The sequence below is a fragment of the Pelodiscus sinensis genome, chromosome 29 (genome assembly GCF_049634645.1).
Source record: "Pelodiscus sinensis isolate JC-2024 chromosome 29, ASM4963464v1, whole genome shotgun sequence".
In the NCBI taxonomy this organism is placed as follows: Eukaryota; Metazoa; Chordata; order Testudines; family Trionychidae; genus Pelodiscus; species Pelodiscus sinensis.
Window position 1 is genome coordinate 5,708,985 of NC_134739.1, and position 21,198 is coordinate 5,730,182.

General features: G+C 41.2%; 1 protein-coding gene across 14 annotated transcripts in view; it reads left to right on the top strand.

Annotated features, from left to right (window-relative positions):
* The window catches only part of TANC2 (tetratricopeptide repeat, ankyrin repeat and coiled-coil containing 2), a 711,362-nt gene that overhangs the window by 243,136 nt on the left and 447,028 nt on the right, over nucleotides 1–21,198 (top strand). Inside the window, exon 1 of one of the 14 annotated variants that reach the window (XM_075911624.1) lies at nucleotides 944–6,339. The exons of the other annotated variants lie outside the window; for them this stretch is intronic. The gene's annotated coding sequence lies outside the window, so the exon portion shown is untranslated. Of the gene's footprint in view, nucleotides 1–943; nucleotides 6,340–21,198 lie in introns of those variants that run through there. 14 annotated transcript variants of the gene reach the window in all.

Genomic DNA, 21,198 nt, shown 5'->3' on the forward strand with positions numbered 1-21,198 from the left:
GAAAACTATTGGTTTGAATTCTAGTTGTGCAATAATGCTTGTTTCCGGTTTTCCATGTTTGTTTTAGATTTGTCAGCTAGAGAGCTGAGATAGGGCTCTTACTACATTTAAAATGCAGAGCTGCAGTGGGGGTAGCTCCCAGACACAGTGCAAGCCAGGACTATGCCGGGCTTACTCAGTTCCGGCTAGCGCTGGGTCCAGCAGCTTGTGTTCGGAGCCAGCCCCAGCCACCACGAATAGGGTCTGCTTCATTTAAAATGCTCATGCGGTACGATCCACCGCTCTGGCTCTGCTTTGCAGCAGCAGCATCTATCTGCTGTGGCCTGGGCTGGCCGCAAACACTATCTGTTCCATTAGCAGCTTTTATGCCGGTTCCCCCACCACCATCTCCTGCTTCCCCTCTCCCCTGTTGCCTCTGATGCAGAGGCAGCAAGGGGAGGGGAATGCATGTGTTCGAGTAGTCGACTGAACTACTTGCTTACATCCCTCACAAGATCCCTTATGCTTCTGGGCAGAAGCCAATCTCTGAGTCTGAGATCAGGAAGAAAGTTCTGCTGTAAATTGCCCAACATAGGGGAAAGGGACATTTATTTTCTTCTGAAGAACAATGTATCGACTATTTCTGGACATAAGGTAAATCAGGTGGACAGTTGGTTTGATCTCTTTTGACAGTTTGTATATTTATGGATTCTATAATGTATATTTTATAGATTCTTTTCTATTTTAAGGTTTGCTGAAATAAAGATAAAAGATGAGCTCATGGTTCAAACATTTCTCTAAGCAAGGAAGTTTAATTAATTTGTTACAATTGTATTTCTTATAATTGGCAACAAAAAGTTATAACTAGATATACTACTGTACTGAATGTTAATGTCTGTTTTTAACTTGAATTAAAATACTTTGTTCCCTTGCTACATTAAGAAGTAATATAATATGAACTTAGATTATTTGATTTAATCTTTTTGTTCTTGTCTGAAAAAGTAAGTGAATGACTCACTTGATCATATAAAAGATCTTAAATCTACTTACATTTTTCACAGTAAAATTTCTCATTCAGGCATGTTAGCAAGAAGAAGGTGATCAGAGAGGGTAGGGAGCCCCTACTGGATGCGGGCGGTAACCTAGTGACAGATGATGTGGTGAAGGCTGAAGTACTTAATGCTTTTTTTGCCTCTGTCTTCACGGACGAGGTCAGTTCCCAGACTAATGTGCTAAGTGACGCAATATGGGACGAAGGTAGACAGCCCTTGGTGGGGAAAGAACAGGTTAGGAACTACTGAAAAAAGCTAAATGTACATAAATCCATGGGTCTGGACTTAATACATCCGAGGTTACTGAGGGAGTTGGCAAATGTCATTGAGGAGTCTTTGGCCATTATCTGTGAAAAGTCGTGGAGATAAGGAGAGATCCTGGATGATTGGAAAAAGGCAAATGTAGTGCCCATCTTTAAGAAAGGGAAGACGGACGATCCAGGGAACTATAGGTCAATCAGTCTTACCTTAGTCCCTGGAAAAATCATGGAGGGAATCCTCAAGGAATCCATTTTGAAGCACTTGGAAGAGGGGAAGGTGATCAGGAATAGTCAGCATGGATTCATGAAGGGCAAGTCATGCCTGGCCAATCTGATTAGCTTCTATGATGAGGTAGCTGGCTCTGTGGATATGGGAAAGTCAGTGGATGTGATATACCTTGACTTTAGCAAGGCTTTTGATACGGTCTACCACAATATTCTTGCCAGCAAGTTAAGGGAATGTGGATTGGATAAATGGATGGTAATATGGATAGAAAGCTAGCTGGAAGATTGAGCCCAGCAGGTATTCATCAATGGCTCGATGTCAGGATGGCAGTTGGTTTCTAGCAGAGTGCCCCAAGGTTCGGTTCTGGGACTGGTTTTGTTCAACATCTTTATTAATGACCTGGATGAGGGGATTGATTGCACCCTCAGCAAGTTTGCGGATGACGCTAAGCTAGGGGGAGAGGTAGATATGCTGGAGGGTAGGAATAGATTCCAGAGTGACATAGACAAATTGAAGGATTGGGCCACAAGGAATCTGATGAGGTTCAAGAAGGACAAATGTAGAGTCCTGCACTTGGGACGGAAGAATCCTAAGCATTGTTACAGGCTGGGGACCAACTGTCTAAGTAGCAGTTCTGCAGAAAAGGAGCTGGGGATTACAGTGGATTAGAAGCTGGATAGGAGTCAACAGTGTGCCCTTGTAGCCAAGAAGGCTAATGGCGTATTAGGTTGCATTAAGAGGATCATTGCCAGTAGATCCAGAGATGTGATTATTCCTCTTTATTCGGCTCTGGTGAGGCCACATCTGGAGTATTGTGTCCAGTTCTGGGCCCCCAATTACAGGAAGGATGTGGATGTATTAAAGAGGGTCCAGCGGAGGGTGACCAAAATGATTAGAGGGCTGGAGCACAAGGCGTATGAGGAGAGGCTGCGGGAGTTGGGTCTATTTAGACTGCAGAAGAGAAAAGGGAGGGGGGATTTAATAGCAGCCTTCAATTTACTGAAAGGAGGTTCCAAAGAGGATGGAGAAAGGCTCTTCACAGTAGTGATGGATGGCAGAACAAGGAGCAATGGTCCCAAGTTGTGGTGGGAGAGGTCCAGGTTGGATATTAGGAAAAACTATTTCAGTAAGAGGATGCTGAAACACTGGAATGGGTTACCTAGGGAAGTAGTGGAGTCTCCATCCCTAGAGGTGTTTAGGTTTCGGCTTGACAAAACCTTGGGTTGATTGATTTAATTGGGATTGGTCCTGCCTTGGGTAGGGGACTGGACTTGATGGGCTTCAGAGGTTTCTTCCAGTTCTATGGTTCTATGATTCAATGATTGTGGTTTGTCATCTTTTGTTTAATGAAATGATAAGACAATGGAAAGCATGGTATGCATTGTTGCTGACTTTGTAGGTCAGAAATTCATGTCCAGAGACAGTGCTTCTTTTTAAAGAATCTATGAAGATACACATTCAGAAATAAGAAACTACTTATAATATTACCCAAATGTAAAACTTTGAGAAGATTGATGTTCATTAGACCAGACTTTAAACAATACAGAAGAGCTGGATGATTGTTTTAAAACAAAATCATCAAAGCACTGGTGAGTGGGGACTTCATCCTTCCCGACATCCGTTGGGAAAATTACACAGCAGGGCGCAAATTATCCAACAAATTCATGGAGTGTATTGGCGATAATTTTTTATATCTGAAGGGCAATCAAAATGATTAGGGGGCTGGAGCATATGGCATATGAGGAGAGGCTGAGGGAGTTGGGTCTGTTTAGTCTGCAGAAGTGAAGAGTGAGGGGGGATTTGATAGCAGCCTTCAACTTCCTGAAGGGAGGTTCCAAAGAGGATGGAGAAAGGCTGTTCTCAGTAGTGATTGCAGAACAAGGAGCAATGGTCTCAAGTTGTGGTGGGAGAGGTCCAGGTTGGATATTAGGAAAAACTATTTCACTAGGAGAGTGGTGAAGCACTGGAATGGGTTACCTAGGGAAGTAGTGGAGTCTCCATCCCTAGAGGTGTTTAAGTCTCAGCTTGACAAAGCCCTGGCCAGGTTAATCTAGTTGGGATTGGTCCTGCCTAGAGCAGGGGGCTGGACTTGATGACCTCCTGAGGTTTCTTTCAGCTCTGTGGTTCTATGATTATATGAAGGGTGAGAAAGCTAGTAGGGGGGAAATGGTCCTAGATTTGTTTTTAACAAATAAGGAAGAACTGTTTCAGTATTTGAAAGTGGAAAGTAGGATAAGTGAAAGTGATCATGAAATGACAGAGTTCATGATTTTATGGAATGGTAGAAGGGACAACAGCAAAATAAAGGCCAGTAAACTTCAAGAAGGCAGACTTCACTAAACTCAGGGAGGTGGTAGGTAAGCGCCGGTGGGAAGCAAGACTAAGGAACAACACAGACAGATGGCATTTTTTCAAATGAACATTATTAAGAGTGCAAGAGCACAGCATTTAATTTCATAGCAAAGATAAAAAGAGACTTAACTAGGAGATCTTGAATTATCTAAAAATAAGAGTCTTATGAAACATGGAAACTAGATAAAAGTACTAGGATGAATATAAACAATAACATAAGAACAGCCATACTGGGTCAGACCAAAGGTACATCTATCCCAGTATCCTGCCTGCCGACAGTGGCCAGTACCAAATGCCCCAGAGGGAGGGAACAGAGTAGGTAATCATCATGTGATTCCTCTACTTTCATCCATTTCTAGACAAACAGAGGCTAGGGACACCATTCCTACCCATCCTGGCTAATAGCCATTGATGGACATAACCTCCTGGAATCTATCTAGCTCTCCTTTGAACCCTTTTAAAGTCCTAGTCTTCACATCCTCTGGCAAGGAGTTCTACAGGTTGACTGTACTCTGAGTGAACCTCATTTTATAAGGAGTAAGGGATATTTCACAAGAAGGGTTTTTTCTCAAACTAACTGCGTCTCAACAGCATTTTGTATCCGAAATAGGGTATTTCGAAAAAGTGGCCTGCTGCGATTATGCAAATGAAGCACGGGAAATTCAAATCCGTGCTTCGTTTGCAATTTCTTTTGTCTGCATTTGCATTCTTCTCTTGAAAGATGAATGCAGCATAGACATACCCTCAGGGAATAGTTATGGTTCACAGTAATGCTATAAAGGCGTAATAAGTGGGGTTCCACAGGGATCAGTTTTGGGACTGGTTTCATTCAGTATCTTCATCAACTATTTAAATACTGGCATAAAGAGTACACTTATTAAGTTTACAGATGATACCAACCTGGGAGAGGTTGCAAGTGCTTTGGAGGATAGGGTCATAATTCAAAATGATCTGGACTAACTGGAGAAATTGTCTTAGGTAAATAACATGAAATTTAATGAGCACAAATGGAAAGTACTTCACTTAGGAGGGAACAATCAGTTTCACTCATACAGAATGAGAAATGACTGTCTAGGAAGGAGTACGGCTGAAAGGGATTTGAGGGTCATAGTGGAGCACAAGCTAAATGTGAGTCAACAGTGTGAGACTGTTGCAAGAAAAGCAAACATAATTCTGTGATGCATTAACAGGAGTGTTGTGAGCAAGACACAAGAAGTCATTCTTCTGTTCTACTCTACCCTGTTTAGGGCTCAATTGGAATATTGTGTCCAGTTCTTGGCACCACATGTCAAGAAAGATGTGGAGAAACTGGAGAAGGTCCACATAAGAGCAACAAAAGTGATTAAAGGTCTAGAAAAGATGACCTATAAGGGAAGACTGAAAGAATTGATCTTGTTTAGTTAAGAAAAGAGAAGACCGAGAGGGGACATGATAGTAGTTTTCAAGTATCTAGAAAGGTGTTACAAGAAGGAGGGAGAAAAATTGTTCTCCTTGGCCTCTGAGAACAGGACAAGAAGCAATGGGCTTAAATTGCATCTAGGGAGGTTTAGGTTGGACATTAGGAAAAAGTTTCTGTCAGGGAGGTTAAACACTGGAATAAATTGCCTAGGGGAGTTGTGGAATTTCCATCACTGGAGATATTTAAGGGCAGGTTAGAGAGACGTTTATCAGGGATGATCTAAACAATGCTTGTTCCTGCCATGAGTGCAGGGGACTGGACTCAATGACCTGTTGAGGTCCCTTCCAGTTCTAGGATTCTATGACAATGTTTTACATTTGTTTTTATGTCTTTTGACAGAAAGCTTTGTATAGAATTGCAGTTTAGAAAAGGTTAATATGAGCTTTGATTAAAAAGAGACTGGGTCTGTTAGTATTCTGTAATGACAGTTGGCAACAGGAGTGATTTATCACAGTTTTTATTCCAAATGTCTCTTTATTGGATACTATGCATGATAGAAATCCAAGCTGCTGGACTTTGTTCAACTTCTGCAACATAGAGGATTAATAGCATAACGGCTCAGGGCTAGAGATCCCTATTGCTCTCCTGTGAATGGAATTATTTAGAGACTTGAAGAGGAGGAGCCAGAAAGGGGAAGGAGACTATTTGAGGACTCAGTTTGGCTAACTACTAGCCAGCTTTCTGCTTCATGCTGTTGCTGTTGCATTGGCATATGATGTGGATAAGTATTAGGCTGAGTACAGAAAGGAATGCCTGGGTAGCAGAGTTGATCATGGAAGCAACAAAATAACATAAGAACATCAGGAAAGTGCTCCTGCATTTTACCTATTTGATGATAAAAAAGCTTTATTGATTAATATAAATAGGCTTCTTCGTGCAGAGGTGAAGTACTGGATTCTTTTGGAGAGATCTATAAATCGTGATTGTGTATTTCGTCAAGGACTTGTTCAAGGATTTGATTATCAAACTCAGCTGCTTTGTGATTATACTTTAACTCACATGTGTTTGCAGGTAAGTTTAGCAATAATTTTTAGATTTTATGTCATAAGAGCTATAACTAAGACAACATCTTCATGAAAATGTGTCTCTATTCTACCACTAATGTGCACGAGTCACTCCTGCTAGGAGTAAGCATGTGTATTTAATTTTGATTGAATACAGCAAATAACCAGAGGAGGTATGGGGTAGTCATACTTCATTAACTTATGATTTTTCCCTTTTTCTTTTAAAATAATATACACAATTGACATGGGATTGCCAGCTCCCATGCTTTCTGCACTCTTTGTGTAGTCATAATCAACATAGTTCTTTAACAATTTTGTACAAATTTCCAAAGTTTGTTTTCAAATGAATTCTTGTAGTTTGTGAGTCTGGGATATAAAATATTTCTCAAAGCCTTTAGAAACTAGGGATATAAATAATTAACTGATTAATCCAGAGGCGCAGCGAGGGTGTTATGCACCTGGGGGTAAAGGCAAAATTTGTACACCCTCCCCCCCACTGCTGCAACTGCTGCACGGCGGGTCCCCGAACCTGACACATGGCTAAGTCCAACCCTGGGAGGAGTGGTGAGCTTATACCACGTGTTCCCGTGTCCCCTGCAGTTTGTGGTTGGGCCCCCGCACGTACAAATCCGCCGTCGGCGATGGAGGTGAAGAGGCAGGGATGAGGCTCCAGCTGGCAGCAGTGGGTGAAGGAGGAGCAGGCGAGCGGAGGGATGACAGGGGAAGCAGAGGGGACTAAATTGATGCCCCCCCCCAGCGTGGCACCTGGGGGCAACTGTGCCCTTGCCTTCCCCTCGCTATACCACTGGATTAACCGGTAAGCCTCATCCTTAATAGGTGCAATATATATACCGAAGAACCTGCTGCGCATATAACCGCTAAGATTTTTAGTGGTTACATAGTTATATTTTAAAACGAGTTTTTAGATTCCTGTTAGAAATTAGTACAATGTATTTTAAATACAAATTAAAAATGGAAGTGCCATCTGTGACAGATATGATAATACCTGTAAAATATTAGTTGAACCTTGCTGAATTAACAACGAGGAGTCCTGTGGCATCCTGGAGACAACAGTGCAAATGTTTTATGTTGTGCGATTGTATGCAACTTCTGTAAAGAGAAGGCATGGCTGATGTAAATCCTATGATATGTATGCACTTCAAAAAGCTTGTGGAAACAATGTGCTGGATTAAGAAATCATGGGGATTCTCAAGAAATTCTTGGAAGGAGGAGAATGCAAATGAACCACTTCTGGATTCATTCCTTTGAGGCTATGGCTTGGGCAGAAAACCGCTGTATGGTTATTTCTATTCATGGTGGCTTCAGAGAGTTGAGAGTGACTGGAGCAGAGAGAAACAGTCCCACAGTTGGGATCCTCTCTCCAGAAGATGTCATGGTATCCTCTTGCACTGAGGATACCTCTGTGTGGGGAGATCCCTGTTATTAGGAACATCTAGATCAGTGGTCCCCAACCTTTTCAGGTTGTCGGGCGCCAGGGGGCGTGGCCGTTCGCCCGCCGGGCGCCAGGGGGTGGGGACACTTGCCCGCCCGGGGGCGGCCCCCCCAGCCGCATGCCCGGGGCCGGCGACCCCCCCCGTAAGCGCCGCGCGCCCGGGGCCGGCGACCCCCCCCGTAAGCGCCGCGCGCCCGGGGCCGGCGCCCCACCCGTAAGCGCCGCGCGCCCGGTGCCGGCGCTCCCCCCCGTAAGCGCAGCACACCCAGGGGCGGGGCCAGCGCCAGGGCCAGGGCACGTGCAGCGCCCCCGGGGGCGGGGCCAAGGCCGGAGCCGGCAAGGGGCACGCACAGTGCCCCCGGGGGCGGAGCCAAGGCTGGGGCCGGCGCCGGGGCCAGGGCACGCGCGGCGCACCCGGGTTGGGGACCACGGCTCCGCGGGCGCATGTAAAGAGCCCGGCGGGCGCCATGGCGCCTGCGGGCACCGGGTTGGGGACCACGGATCTAGATAATAGTAAAGGGGAAATAAAATATTAGAAATATTTACACTTGGGTTTATGTTGATTTGAACAATTGCAGTTAGTAAATTGGATAGAATTTCTGTGTGTAGAAATTCTGTGCTTGAATAATATGAGGATAACAATAGAAATACATTATCAACCACTAGACCAGGTTGGTGGCTGTGAGTGTTTAATACAGAAGGAGATTAGCAAGGTACAAAAAGAGAAAACACAGTAATAATAACTTTTAAGGGATTTTAATTGTCCTTATATTGACTAGGTACATGTCACCTGAGGATGGGATGCAGAGAGAAAATTTGTAGATGCCATTAATGACTGCTTCTTGTCCTGGAACTACCATGTAGAGAGCCAAGTCTTGACTTAATCATGGGCCAAGATGTGAATATAACTAAACTCCTGAGTAACAGCAACCATAATGTAATTATATGTAACATAATGGGGAGGAGGAAGTACCAAAGAAATCCATCTTAGTAGTATTAACTTCCAAAATGGGAACTACACAAAAATGAGGAGACTAGTTAAATGGAAATTAAAAGACATCCTTTAGAAACTGGCAATCAAATCCAACTGAGGAAAATAGGAAGAAGCATAAATTCCGACAAGTCAAGTGTAAAAATATAATTAGGCAAGCCAGAAAAGAATCTGAAAGCAACTGGTAAAAGATAAAAAAATGAACTGCAAAAAATTTTACAGTACATCAAAGGAAGAAAGCGGGGCCACTGAATGATTGAGGTACTAAAGAAGCATGCAAGGTTGATAAGGCCTTTGTGGAGAAGCAAAGTGAATTCTTTGCATAAGTCTTCACTGCATATGCTGTGAGGGAGATTCCCATCTTTTTAGATGGCAGATCTTAGGCAGTGTCCTACATTGAGGAGTCAGTAGAGAAGTTTTTTAAACACATTGATAAATTCTACAGTAATTAGTCACTAGGACCAGAAGGTTTCACCCCAGAGTTATGAAGGAATTCAAATTAAAAATTGCAGAACTATGGTGTGTAACCTGTCACTTTTATATCAGTTTCTGCATCAGATGACAGGAAAATTGTAACACTGATTTCAAAACAAAAGCTTCAGAAGTGATCCTGGCAATTACAGACTGGTAAGCCTAACTTCAATACAAGACAAACTGGTTGAAACTACAGTAAAGAACAGAATTTTCAGATGCATAGGTGAGCATTATATGTTGAGGAAGTGTCAACATGTCTTCTATAAATGGAAATCATGCCTCACCAGTCTATTAGAATTCTTTAGAAGATGTCAAGAAGCACGTGAACAAGGGCGATCCAATTTATATAGAATATGTGGAGTTTCAGAATGCCTTTGATGGTGGTTCATTACCAAAGGCTCTTAGGCTACATCTAAACTGCACAGTTATTTCAGAATAAGCTATTCTGGAATAGTTATTCCGAAATAGCTTATTTCAAAATAGTACGTCTACACTGCAGGGAAGCCTCAAAGTTAGTCCAATACAGGCTTCCCTAATGTAGGCGTGCTATCTTGATTTAAAGTTCCAGGAGGAATAAATTAGAATCGCCCTGGTGCGGGGCTATTTTGAAATAGCAGTAGTGGAGTGTCTACATATACCTTATTTCAAAACAGCTATTTTGGAATAGGCGTTATTCTTCATAGAATGAGGTTTACAGAAGTTGGAATAAGCCATCCATTATTTTGAAATTATTTTGAAATAACAGAATTGCTGTGTAGACGCTCACATAGTTATTTCAGAATAATGGCCGTTATTCCGAAATAACTTTGCTGTGCAGACACACTCTAAAGGAAACTAGATAGTCAAGAGATAAAAGGAAAACACCTTTATTGGTCAGTGGTTTCCTGGTCATAAGATACGAAACAAAGCATAAAATAAATAGTTTTTACAGTGGAGAGAGAGAAATGGTGGGGGACTCCAAGGATCTGTAAGGGGACCACTTCTGTTCAACATGCCCATAAACAGTCTGAGAAAAAAGAGTAAACAGTGTGGTGGCAAAGTTGCCAAATGATACAAAATTTCTTAACATAGTTAAGCACAACGCTGGCTTTGAAGAATTACAAAGGGATCTCAGTAAAGTCAGTGACTTGGCAAGAAAGTGACAAATGAAATTCAGTGTTGATAAAAGCAGAATAGTATGCTTGAGAAAACATGGTCACTACTATACGTACAAAATGATGGGGATTAAATTAATTGTAACTGCTCAAGAAAGGAATTTTTGAGACATCCTGGACAGTTCTCCAAAAATATCTGATCAGTTTACAGTGGCAGTCCACAAACTTAACATAATGTAATAAAACATTAGAAAAGGGGAAAAACAAGACAGAAAATATCATTATATTTATTATTATAAACATAATATAATAAAATATTAAAATAACAAAGAAAAGAAAATATAATATTTTAGATATAATATATAAATCAACAATACACCCACACCCTGAATATTGCATACAGTTCTGGTTGCCTCATTTAAAAAAAGATGTTCAAATTGAAAAAAGTTCAGAGAAGGCAATAAGAAGGATGAGGGTATGGAACAGCTTTTATGTTAGGAGAGATTCAAAAGACAGGGACTGTAGAGCTTAGGAAAAAGACGAGTAAGAGTTTATGATAGAGAGCTATAAAATCATGAATGGTATGGAGAAAGTGAATTGGGAATGTTATTTACTCTTTCTTACACCATAGGAACTGACCCAATGAAATTAACAGGCAGCAGGTTTAAAACAAACAGGAGTACTATTTCACACAGTACACAATTAATCTGTGGAAAATGTTGCCAGGAGACATTGTAGAGGCCAAAAGTATAATTGGATTAAAAAAATGGATAAGTTCATGGAAGCTAGGTCCATCAATGGCTATTAGTCAATATGATCAAGGTCTCAAACCCATGCTGTGTGTGTCACTAAATCTCTGGCTGCTAGAAGCTGGAATTTGCTTGCCAAGAGAAAATATATGACTCAATAAATTGCCCGGTTCGGCTCATTCTAAAATCTGGTACTTGGTACTGTCGGAGGGAAGATGCTGGGCAAGCTGGACCATTGATCTGAGTCTGGATGGCCATTCTTATGTTCATAATGACTGACAAAAAATGAAGCGACACGCTAACAGGGAATCTTGAAAACAGTAATGTTTTGTGAATTAGCTTGGAAAGTGTTGCCTTTTCATGGAACACGTGGAAGAAATCACAGAGGTCTTCTCGGGAGAAACAAAAAGTGCTGTGGAGTTTAATATTTATTATTTCAAACTTTTTACTTAGTGGCTTTCCACCGTGAGGGTTTTTTTACACTTTTCATATGATTCTGAATAGTGTACAGAACAGCCATACTGGGTCAGACCAAATGTCCATCTAGCTCAGTATCCTGTCTTCCAGCAGTGGTCAATGCCAGGTGCCCCAGAGGGAGTGAATGAAATGGGTAATCATCATGTGATTGGATCATGTCATCCATTTCCAGCCTCTGACAGAGGCTAGGGACACCATTGCTACCCATCCTGGCTAATAGCCATTGATGGACCTACCCTCCATGAATTTATCTAGTTCTTTTTTGAACCCTGTTAAAGTCCCAGTCTTTTAAATCTTTCTTCATATGGCATCTATTCCAAATCCCTAATAATTTTTGTTGCCCTTTTCTGAATTTTTTCCAATGCCAATATATCTTTTTTTGAGATGAGGTGACCACATCTGTAAGCAGTGTTCAAGATGTGGGCATACCATGGATTTATATACAGGCAATAAGATATTCTCTGTCTTATTCTCTATCCCTTTTTAAATGATTCCTAACATTCTGTTTGCTTTTTTTTGACTGCTGCTGACAACTGAATGGATGTTTTCAGAGAACTGTCCACAGTGACTCCAAGAGCTCTCTCTTGAGTGGTTATAGCTAAATTAGTCACCATCATTTTGTATGTATAGTTGGGATTATATTTTCCAGTGTGCATTACTTTGCATTTATCAACATTAAAATTCATTTGCCATTTTGTTGCTCAATCACTTAGTTTTGTGAGATCCTTTTGAAGCTCTTCACAGTCTGCTTTGTTCATAATTATCTTGAACAGTTTAGTATCATCTGCAAATTTTGCCACCTAGCTGTTTACCCCTTTTTCCAGATGATTTAGAAATGTGTTGATTAGGACTGGTCCCAGTACAGACTAGTTATCAATTCATGAGAGGACCATTTTATGACAACTTACTTTACTTAAAAGCCGTTTGTGAGGGACTTTGTCAAAGGCTTTCAAATTTCTGTAAAGGATTTTTTTGTATGCCAAGCATATGTTCCTATGGGTTAGTTCCTTTTGATTTTCTTTTAAAGGGACCCTGTCTAGAATGATTGTTTCTAATGATTAATGCTTGATTATCTACACGATTATTCTGGATTACTTGTTTCTGCATGGTATGTTAGATTTTTTTCCCCCTTCTTCCCGTGTCTAATTATTCAAATGCTGCTAACAGGTAAAATTATAAATCTTAAAGAAGAACTGCTGTAACAAAATTGGTAGGACTTTTAGAGGCAGGTTTATGACTTGGTTCAACCTCGTTCAAACCTCGTTCAAACAAGTAGGTGTTCTGAGACTCAGAAGTCCCAGGAATTCTGTGACTGTAGACAATAACAGAAACCTTTTGGAAAGTAGAATACAGGATATAAAAGGCACATTCTCTTCCCAAGTGTGGAGGAGAACTTGGGTGAGGAACTTGTGCATTTGAATTTTCTTCTTTGAGATCTCATGTCTGTGTAAGGCGGGTGATAATGCCATCTCAGAAGAGAAGGCAAGGAAGGATCCTGAGAGAGGCTGTGGGAAGAATCATGTGAGAAGGTCACAAATGAAGCTTTAGAGGTAGGTGATTAAGAAATTCTGGGGAGAAGGTAAATTTTTGGATGACTCTATGTCCTGGCCTTACTGTGTTTGATTATCCATTATCTTTCAGTTAAGTATATATGGTTCCTTGCAGGGTCACGCCCATAGTTCTGTACAAGTGAAGTAAAACATGTATAATAAAACTAATCCTTAGCTTTGGTGAGAAACAAAGTCAAGATCAGTAAAAAGAGAAGCCCTTTATTATGAAATTATTTTTAATGGTGGTTTAACAGAAAAGATATTGCACACTTCCATTAGCATTAAAACCAGCATTTTTGCAAATGACCTTCAGAGATAGAAATCCTAGTATATTTGTTAGGTGAGATGGATGAAACAGAACCATGTTAAGTTTTAGCCCTATATATTTTTAATTGTGTGAAAAATTAGCACACAGCACATGGGACTTAGGAGAGAAGTAATGGAGGAAGCTTAAAAAAGAGTATAGTGTGATATCTGTCTTTGAAGGGGCATTTGTATTAGATTATAAGCATATTCATATCAGACAAATATTTGTAATGGGAACTGGGGGCAGGGGATGGGGCAAAGCGTGTGTGTGTGTAGGTGAGAAGAGAAAGCACTTCTGGTAAAGTGGTTAGTTGGTCAGATAAATGTATTAAGAAGAACTAATGTTCTCACCAATTATTCAAGGTCTTTGAAAGGATAAATGACTGAACGGCCACACTTTGAGTAACAATAGCATTGTAGGCTTTATTTCAGGTGACAAAAGGCTCTACAGAGCTATGCATTAAGACATGCAAATAGAACTTGGGACTAACTGTGTCTACCTAGGACAACATATAAAAGCCCATTTCTTCAAGATAGTCTGCTTCAGAGGCAGATTACTGTTCGGGAGGTGGGGGCCCTGGGCCAGAGCAAGTGGGGGCCCTTTCCTCACCCCTTCCATCTGTAGTCATCGCCCCATTCCCCTCCCTTTTGCTCCTGCCAGGGGCCAGATTAGTGGTACAGGTGTCTTCCCCTCCCCATCCAGTGCTCCAGACAGAACGAACATAATTACATTGTGTGGGCTTTCTCTCCTCCTCAGCAGGAGTGCCACATGAATGGAGTGCCCATTTTTCCATGGCCCTCAATTAGCTGGGTTCTGTTGGCCCAGTGTCTAATCTGCTGCTGTCTGCCTTCAGTCACCTCATCAACATTTAATACAAATACATCATATATTCTAAAAGAGGCAAATTACCCATACTCTATACAGAATAGGGGAAAGATAGAGAGAGATTCAGACATAGTGTTGGATTCGGCTTATTAAATTTGTGGGCACCTAGACACCAAAGGTAATAGGTGCATTATAAAAACATAACAATAGAACTCTTAGTTGAACTCATTTTATGCCTGCAAATGTTATTCTTTGGAAGCTTTTGAATAATTTTAATGGCATCTAGTCAATATTGAGTTTCCAATAATGTGAGCTTCACTTATACCATTCTGAATTTTGGAGGATTCAGAATTGCAAGTGTTGTTTGATCTCTGAATGTGCTCCTCCTATCCAACAAGTCTGCTTGGGGCACAGTCCAGGAAATTTTCTTTAAATGTTGTTTCTCTTTCCCTACCTCGTGCTAAAGTTCTGTTTTTCCTATTTGGCAGGAGTTTGAGGGGTAACATTTTCAATAGCACCTAAGGCCTTGTCTACACTACAAGATAAGGTTGAAATTATTAAGGTTGATTTTTTTAGCACCTGAATTTGTAAAGTTAGAGTTCATGTCCCTACTGGGTACAAGAGTCTGATGTTGTGCATCCCCAATATAGTGGCTTCTATGAACTTTAACGACAGTGCACAGTGGGTAGCTATCCTATAGTTTCTGCCACTCCTTTGTATTCAGGGTTAGGCTCCCAGTGCTTGATGGAACAAAGGCAGTGCAGTGGGTGTTTCTGGGTACATGTCATCAGCATCCCATAATGCAGTCATCTCTTTCCCCCCCCCCACACACACTTGAAAGTAATGGCAAACAATCTTTTTGTGCCTTTTTTCCCGTTTATCTGTGCATGAACCCCATTCTGAAGCAAAGTGCGATGACAATCATAGTAAACATCTCACACCTTATGCTGCAGTATGTCCAGAGCCTAGCAGAAGTTGATGGAGCGACAAAGAATGTGAGGAGGCCATGGACAGACACATGTACGAAGCACTTGAGTGGAGTAATTGGCAGATGGTGACAGCAATCGAGCCTCTTGACACAGTGGAACACCAGTTCTGGTGCTGAGTGATACGCACAGACTGGTGGGACTGCATAGCTATGCAGTTATGCAGTGGCTGCAAAACTTATGTATGCATAAAGCCACTTTCATTCGATGTTTGCAAATTGCTTTCCGCTGCCCTGAAGCACAGCAATACCAGAATGAGCAGCTGACAGTGGAGAAGCAAGGGGCAATAGCCCTATGGAAGCTTGCAATGCCAGACAGCTATCAGTCAGTTGGGAATCAATTTGGAGTGGGGACTACTGTGATCCAAGTATCCGAGGCAATCAATACCCTTCTTCTATAGAGAGAGGCTGTTCAGTGGTGACAGATGACAGAACAAGAAGCAGTGGTCTCAAGTTGTAGTGAGGGAGGTATAGGTTGACCATTAGGAAAAACTATTTCACTAGGAGGGTGGTGAAACACTGGAATGGGTTACATAGGGAGGTGATAGAATCTCCATCCCTAGAGGTTTTTATGTCTCAGCTTCACAAAGCCGGGATGATTTGGTTGGGATTGGTCCTGCTTTTAGCAGGGGGTTGCACTCGATGACCTTCAGAGCTCTCTTCCAAACCTATGATTTGATGATTCTGGGAAATGTTCAGGGCATAGTAGAGTGCTTTGCTGCGATGGGGTTCCCTAATTGATGGAACCCCATCACATGAAGGGGTAATTCTTGATTATGTTGCAGATGCTGGTGGATCACAATGACTGTTTCACCAGCATCAGTGTGGCCTGGTGGAGAAAGGAACTCTTCAAAAAATTGCAAGATGGAACTTTCTTCCCAGACCAGAAAATTACTTTCAGAGACACTGGAATTCCAACGGTGATCCTTGGAGATTCAGCCTGCACCTTGATCGAATGTTTCTTGAAGCCATATGCAGGCAGCCTGGACCATACTAAGGAACAGTTTTACTACAGGCTAAGCAAGTGCAGAATGGTGGTAGAATGTGCTTTTGGATGTTTAAAGGGAAAGTTTCACAATTTATTGGCTAGGTTAGACCTCAGCAAAAGCAGCATTCCCATTTTTGTGGCAGCCTGTTATGTGCTCCATAATATCTGTGGAAGTAAGAGACAATATTTTATGCCAGGCTGGGGCATCAAGGGCATAGTGGCTAATCATGAATAGCCAGACATCTGGGCAGTAAGGAGAACACCTAGAGGAGCACTGCAAATCAGAGTCTTTGAAAAACAGCTTTGTGAATGGCCAGATTGTGATATGATAGTTGTGCATCTTGCTTCTGGTGCCACACTGGCCAAACAGGACATGAAATTCAAAATTTCTCTGGGCTTTTCCCATGCACCTGGAGAGCAGCAGAGTTGAAAGTCCTGGCCACAGCAGTCACATTGGAGCACTGTGGGACACCTCCCAGAAGTAGCTAAACATGTAGACTTTGACTGCACGGCATCTGCACAACCCTAAAGTCAACTGTGTCAGGTAGAATTGACCATTACTCCTTGTGAAAAGCAGGAGTAATGAAATAGGTTTTAACAGCTCTTAAAGTTGGTGGAATGAGCTTGGTTGTGAACTCATTGTTTAGAAAATCTACAGAATGCAGCCAAGTTTTACCTAAACTAGTGTAGACCAGGCCTTAGTGAGTGAGGCTCAATAAATTCTGTTGACTTTAAATGGGATTTATGTTTCTAAGTCACTTGGGCATTTTTGAAAATATCTAATATTTAATATAACTCTTGAATTTCAGAATCTTATGTGTAGAGACTTTTTTGCTTTAAAGAAGTTGAATAATCAGGATTTTTTTCATTCTAGCAGCCACCCCACAAATTTGGATATTATTATCAACTTGTGTTTATCTACTTGTGTGATCCTGTTCTATATTTACCAAATACTCTTAGTCCCATATGGAGTTCACAAATAATATCTGTGAAGATAAAACTGCGAATCTTCAACACAAATGTGAAGAGTGTGCTCCTGTATGGTTGCAAGACCTGGCATACTAAAAAGTCTTCAAATCACAAGCTACAGACATTCATAAACAGATGCTTGAGGTATATCCTTCACATCAAATGGCAAGACTTCATCACAAATGAGGAGCTTTGGAACAGAGCAGGACAAGAACCACTTGATGTTCAAATCAAGAGAAGAAAGTGGGGATGGCTAGGCAACACTCTCAGAAAATCATCATCCAGCATAGTCCGTCAAGCTCTCACATGGAACCTGCAAGGAAAATGCAAAAGAGAAAGACCTCGGACAACGTGGAGAAGATCTACTGAGATTCAAGGACAACAACTGGGGTACTCCTGGAGTCAGCTAGAAGTTTTGTCTCAAGACAGAGTGAAGTGGAGGAGATTTGTAGATGACCTATGCTCCACTCAGAGTGCAACGGTTTAAGAAGATTTAAATCCCTTCTACTTACTGTAGATGCTGTGCTACTCCTTTAAGTTGCTGCTATACTATAGTTACATGACCATCCAGGAAATTTATTTTTGTGTAGATAGTATCAAGTGTACCTTCCAGAGTAGACAGTTTTAACTGAATTCCTTTTGTTTTTCTAGTCAGTGACGTTAAGAGTCCTGCAGTCTGGTGGGAAAGAGGAGGAACTGGATGGCTCCTGAAAGGAGCCATGGATTGCTGAGATTTAGGCTTGTTTTTTGGATTCCCTTTGGTTTTGGCTGACTTTTTTGGCAGGATTTCTAGGCACTGGTGTCCAGGCATAATGTACGTTTTTGTGCTGAGCTTCAAAACTTCTTCTTACTTAGGTTATGAGTAGTCTGATTCTTGGTTTTGTAACAGGGCCATTCTCATTACTTGCTCTGACAGGAAGATGAGCAATCAGTATCTAGGATTTTTTCTTTGCCCCCCTCTTTTGATTACAGCTTTGCTTAACAACATGCAGGAAAGTGGATGCTCTGGGTGGCACCATTTTTCTCTTGACCAGATGTTAATGAAAAAGGGAAAAAAGTACCACCATGCATACATAATACCTTGCATAGTAAAAGAAGAGTTAACGTGGCTGTGCTTCTGTGGACCAGACACTAGAAGGGGATGACAGAAGTCATAAACACTTTGCCAGTGGGTTTTGAAGCTATTTGCTAGGTGGCAGAGGAGTGTTGCGACTTGAGAATTCTGGGTTCTGTTCCAAGATACGAAGAGGAATGTGAGCATGTGTTTACCAACCTTAACTGCCTTGTTACCTAGCTCCTGCCTAGTTTTCCCACACCACTCTTATTCCTATTTTGTCTTTAGGATCTTTTAATAAAAATTAGAAGATGATTGATTCAACTGCATGGATACCTCTTAGGTTCTTTTCCATGTTCCTTACAGCTGACCTTCATCAAATCAGTATACTTTCCTAATGCAGGAGAGACAAGGTGGGTGAGGTAATTTAATTGGATATAATGATTGATGATTTTACCACCTTTCATTTTCCTTAATGGCGGTCAGATCTGTCTGTCTGAAGGGATTTTTAAATACAAAATGTGGAATCATTTCATTATATTAATTATAAAACCTGTATGAAAAAGATGTAAATTTGTTTAATCTCTTTTAGTGGGCTAGAGAGGAGGTACTCATGTGTATGGCGTGTCAAGTAAATTATTTGTATTTCAAATCTTGTGGCCAAATATGCCTTGTCTTGCCTTCTTTTCTAAGAAAACTTGTCAGAGGTTAGAAAAGATTGAATCTGGGGCAACCTATTTTTCATTGATGTTTTGCGTATGCACTGAATGCTTGCATTTTTAGGTTTCATTTGTTACCCATTTCCCTTGGCTATCACCACTTCTCTTTTATACATACTCTGTATGTTTTAATAATAATGTACTCTTAATAAAAATATATGTAAAGTAGCATAATACTGATTTAATATAAATTGATTTAATAGCTGAATATGATTCTTTTGGGGATTTTTCAACAAAGAATTGTGTGCAACCTAGTAAATGTTTTTAGGGATGTTGTCAATTGTAATTTTGACACTATGTACAATTTTTGTTTGTGTATTGGTTGTAGGCAATAGCTCTGTAACTAACATTTCCAGTTATCGAGGCTTAGGCATTAGACAGCTGTAACTGGAGATATGCATAAAAAGAAAAAAATGTCATTACTACTAACAGTGTTTTTTGGGATATCACTATTTTATGTTAATTTTACAGGTTCTGCTTAAGCAACCAGTGAGTGTGCCATTTGGTGACTACCAACAATGAATTTATAGAAAAAAAAAAGTAAATGTAAATTTTATAATTAATATGGACTAGAAATGTCCTAATTACATGTTTCATAAAATTGGTATTTAAGTTCAAACTAAATTAAAATATGAATTTAATAACAAATACTGTATACATGCTGTCTCAGAAGGCTTTATGCCATGGCCAGCATGAGTAACATGTCTGTGTTTTTGCCTCTTTTGAGTCTTTCGGTGTGACCAAAGAGGCGTAAGTTTTCTTGGTAAACAAAACTGACTTATTGCCTGGAAATAGAATTTCTTGAATTGTAGGCACCACTATTTGGATTGAAATGTACCTTCTGCAGTTTTAGCAAATGTCTATGTTCTATCTAAACATTCCTCTGTTCTGTCTGTACCAGAGAGTATTTCAGTGTGTTGTAACTTGGCTTTAAATAGGGTTAGGCTATCGCTGACCATCGTGATTTTGTATTGCATGTCTACTTTCTGTCCTTAAATAGGTACAGTGTTCTTGTAATATGTGGATTAGCAGATCAGCCTTGTGTTTTCCTATGTTGATGATTTTTGGATTCTGCTGCTGATTTTTGGAAGGCAAAATGAAATATCAGCATGATTCATTACTGGAGGTGATCAGTCCTCTGCTATCATTTGGTCTTATCCTGTTCCTCCAGGTGGCAAGGTATGAGTGTCAATCTTTCTGCAGTCTGCTTGGATTTTACTAACTGGCATTTTCTGGCTATACTCTCTTTTTTCTCTTTGCCCATTTGACTTTAAATTATAAGACTTAATGTCATAAAACAAAATCATACCTCTGTGCAAATTTTACTGGGGTTCATTGCTTGACACCATCTCCTTCGGTATTTTGTGTCAAGTAGAATTCCTTTATGCTTAGCAATAGGTGCCAGTGTTTGTGTTTCTCAGTCTCTCTTGCTCAGAATAAAGCAACTGCATAAGATGCAGGGCAGGGTCGGTGGTAAAGGTGGCCATCTTTCTTTTGCCTTGATTTTGTTACAGGGGCCAAAACATCTCCCTGGCATAAATTAGAACAACCCTGGAAGGGGCTCATAGCTTCCCCCTGGCTGTCTGTGGGCTGCACTGAAGCCCAGAATCACTATGGCACTAAGCATTATAGCCTGGCTCCTTCCACTCCTGGTCCTGATGTGTTCTAGGGATGTAAGCAAAAGCTTATCAGATAGTTGACACACTAGTTGACAAGTCACTCCCCCCCCTCCTTTTCTGCTTCTATTACAAAGAGGCAGCAAGGGGGGCAAGAAGAGGGGATGCTGGAGGGAGCCGGTTTAAAAGCTGGTTTCCCCTAGCTCCAGCTCCGTAGGAGGGGGCGTGGTGTAGTGGTGGCCAACTTTTAAATGTACAAGAGTCCCTGCTGGGGCTCTTGTACGTTTCAAAGCAGAAGTTCCGAAAGGAGCCTGGGGCCAGTAGGGGACTCCCTGCTGGTCCCAGGCTCCATGTGACATGCCAACTCTGAGATGTACAAGATTTCCAGTGGGGGCTCTTGTGAATTTTAAAGAGGAAGCGCCACATGGAGCCTGGGGTCAGTGGGACTCCCCGCTGGCCCTGGGCTCTACACAGCATTTCAAAGGCAGAAAACAGTAGTCCTTATCAACTAATCGAATGGTCGATGGAAATCCCATCAACTATTTCATTAGTTATTAATCAAAATTTAACATCCCTAATGTATTCGGTACATTGGGACCTGCCAAGAAGGGGACA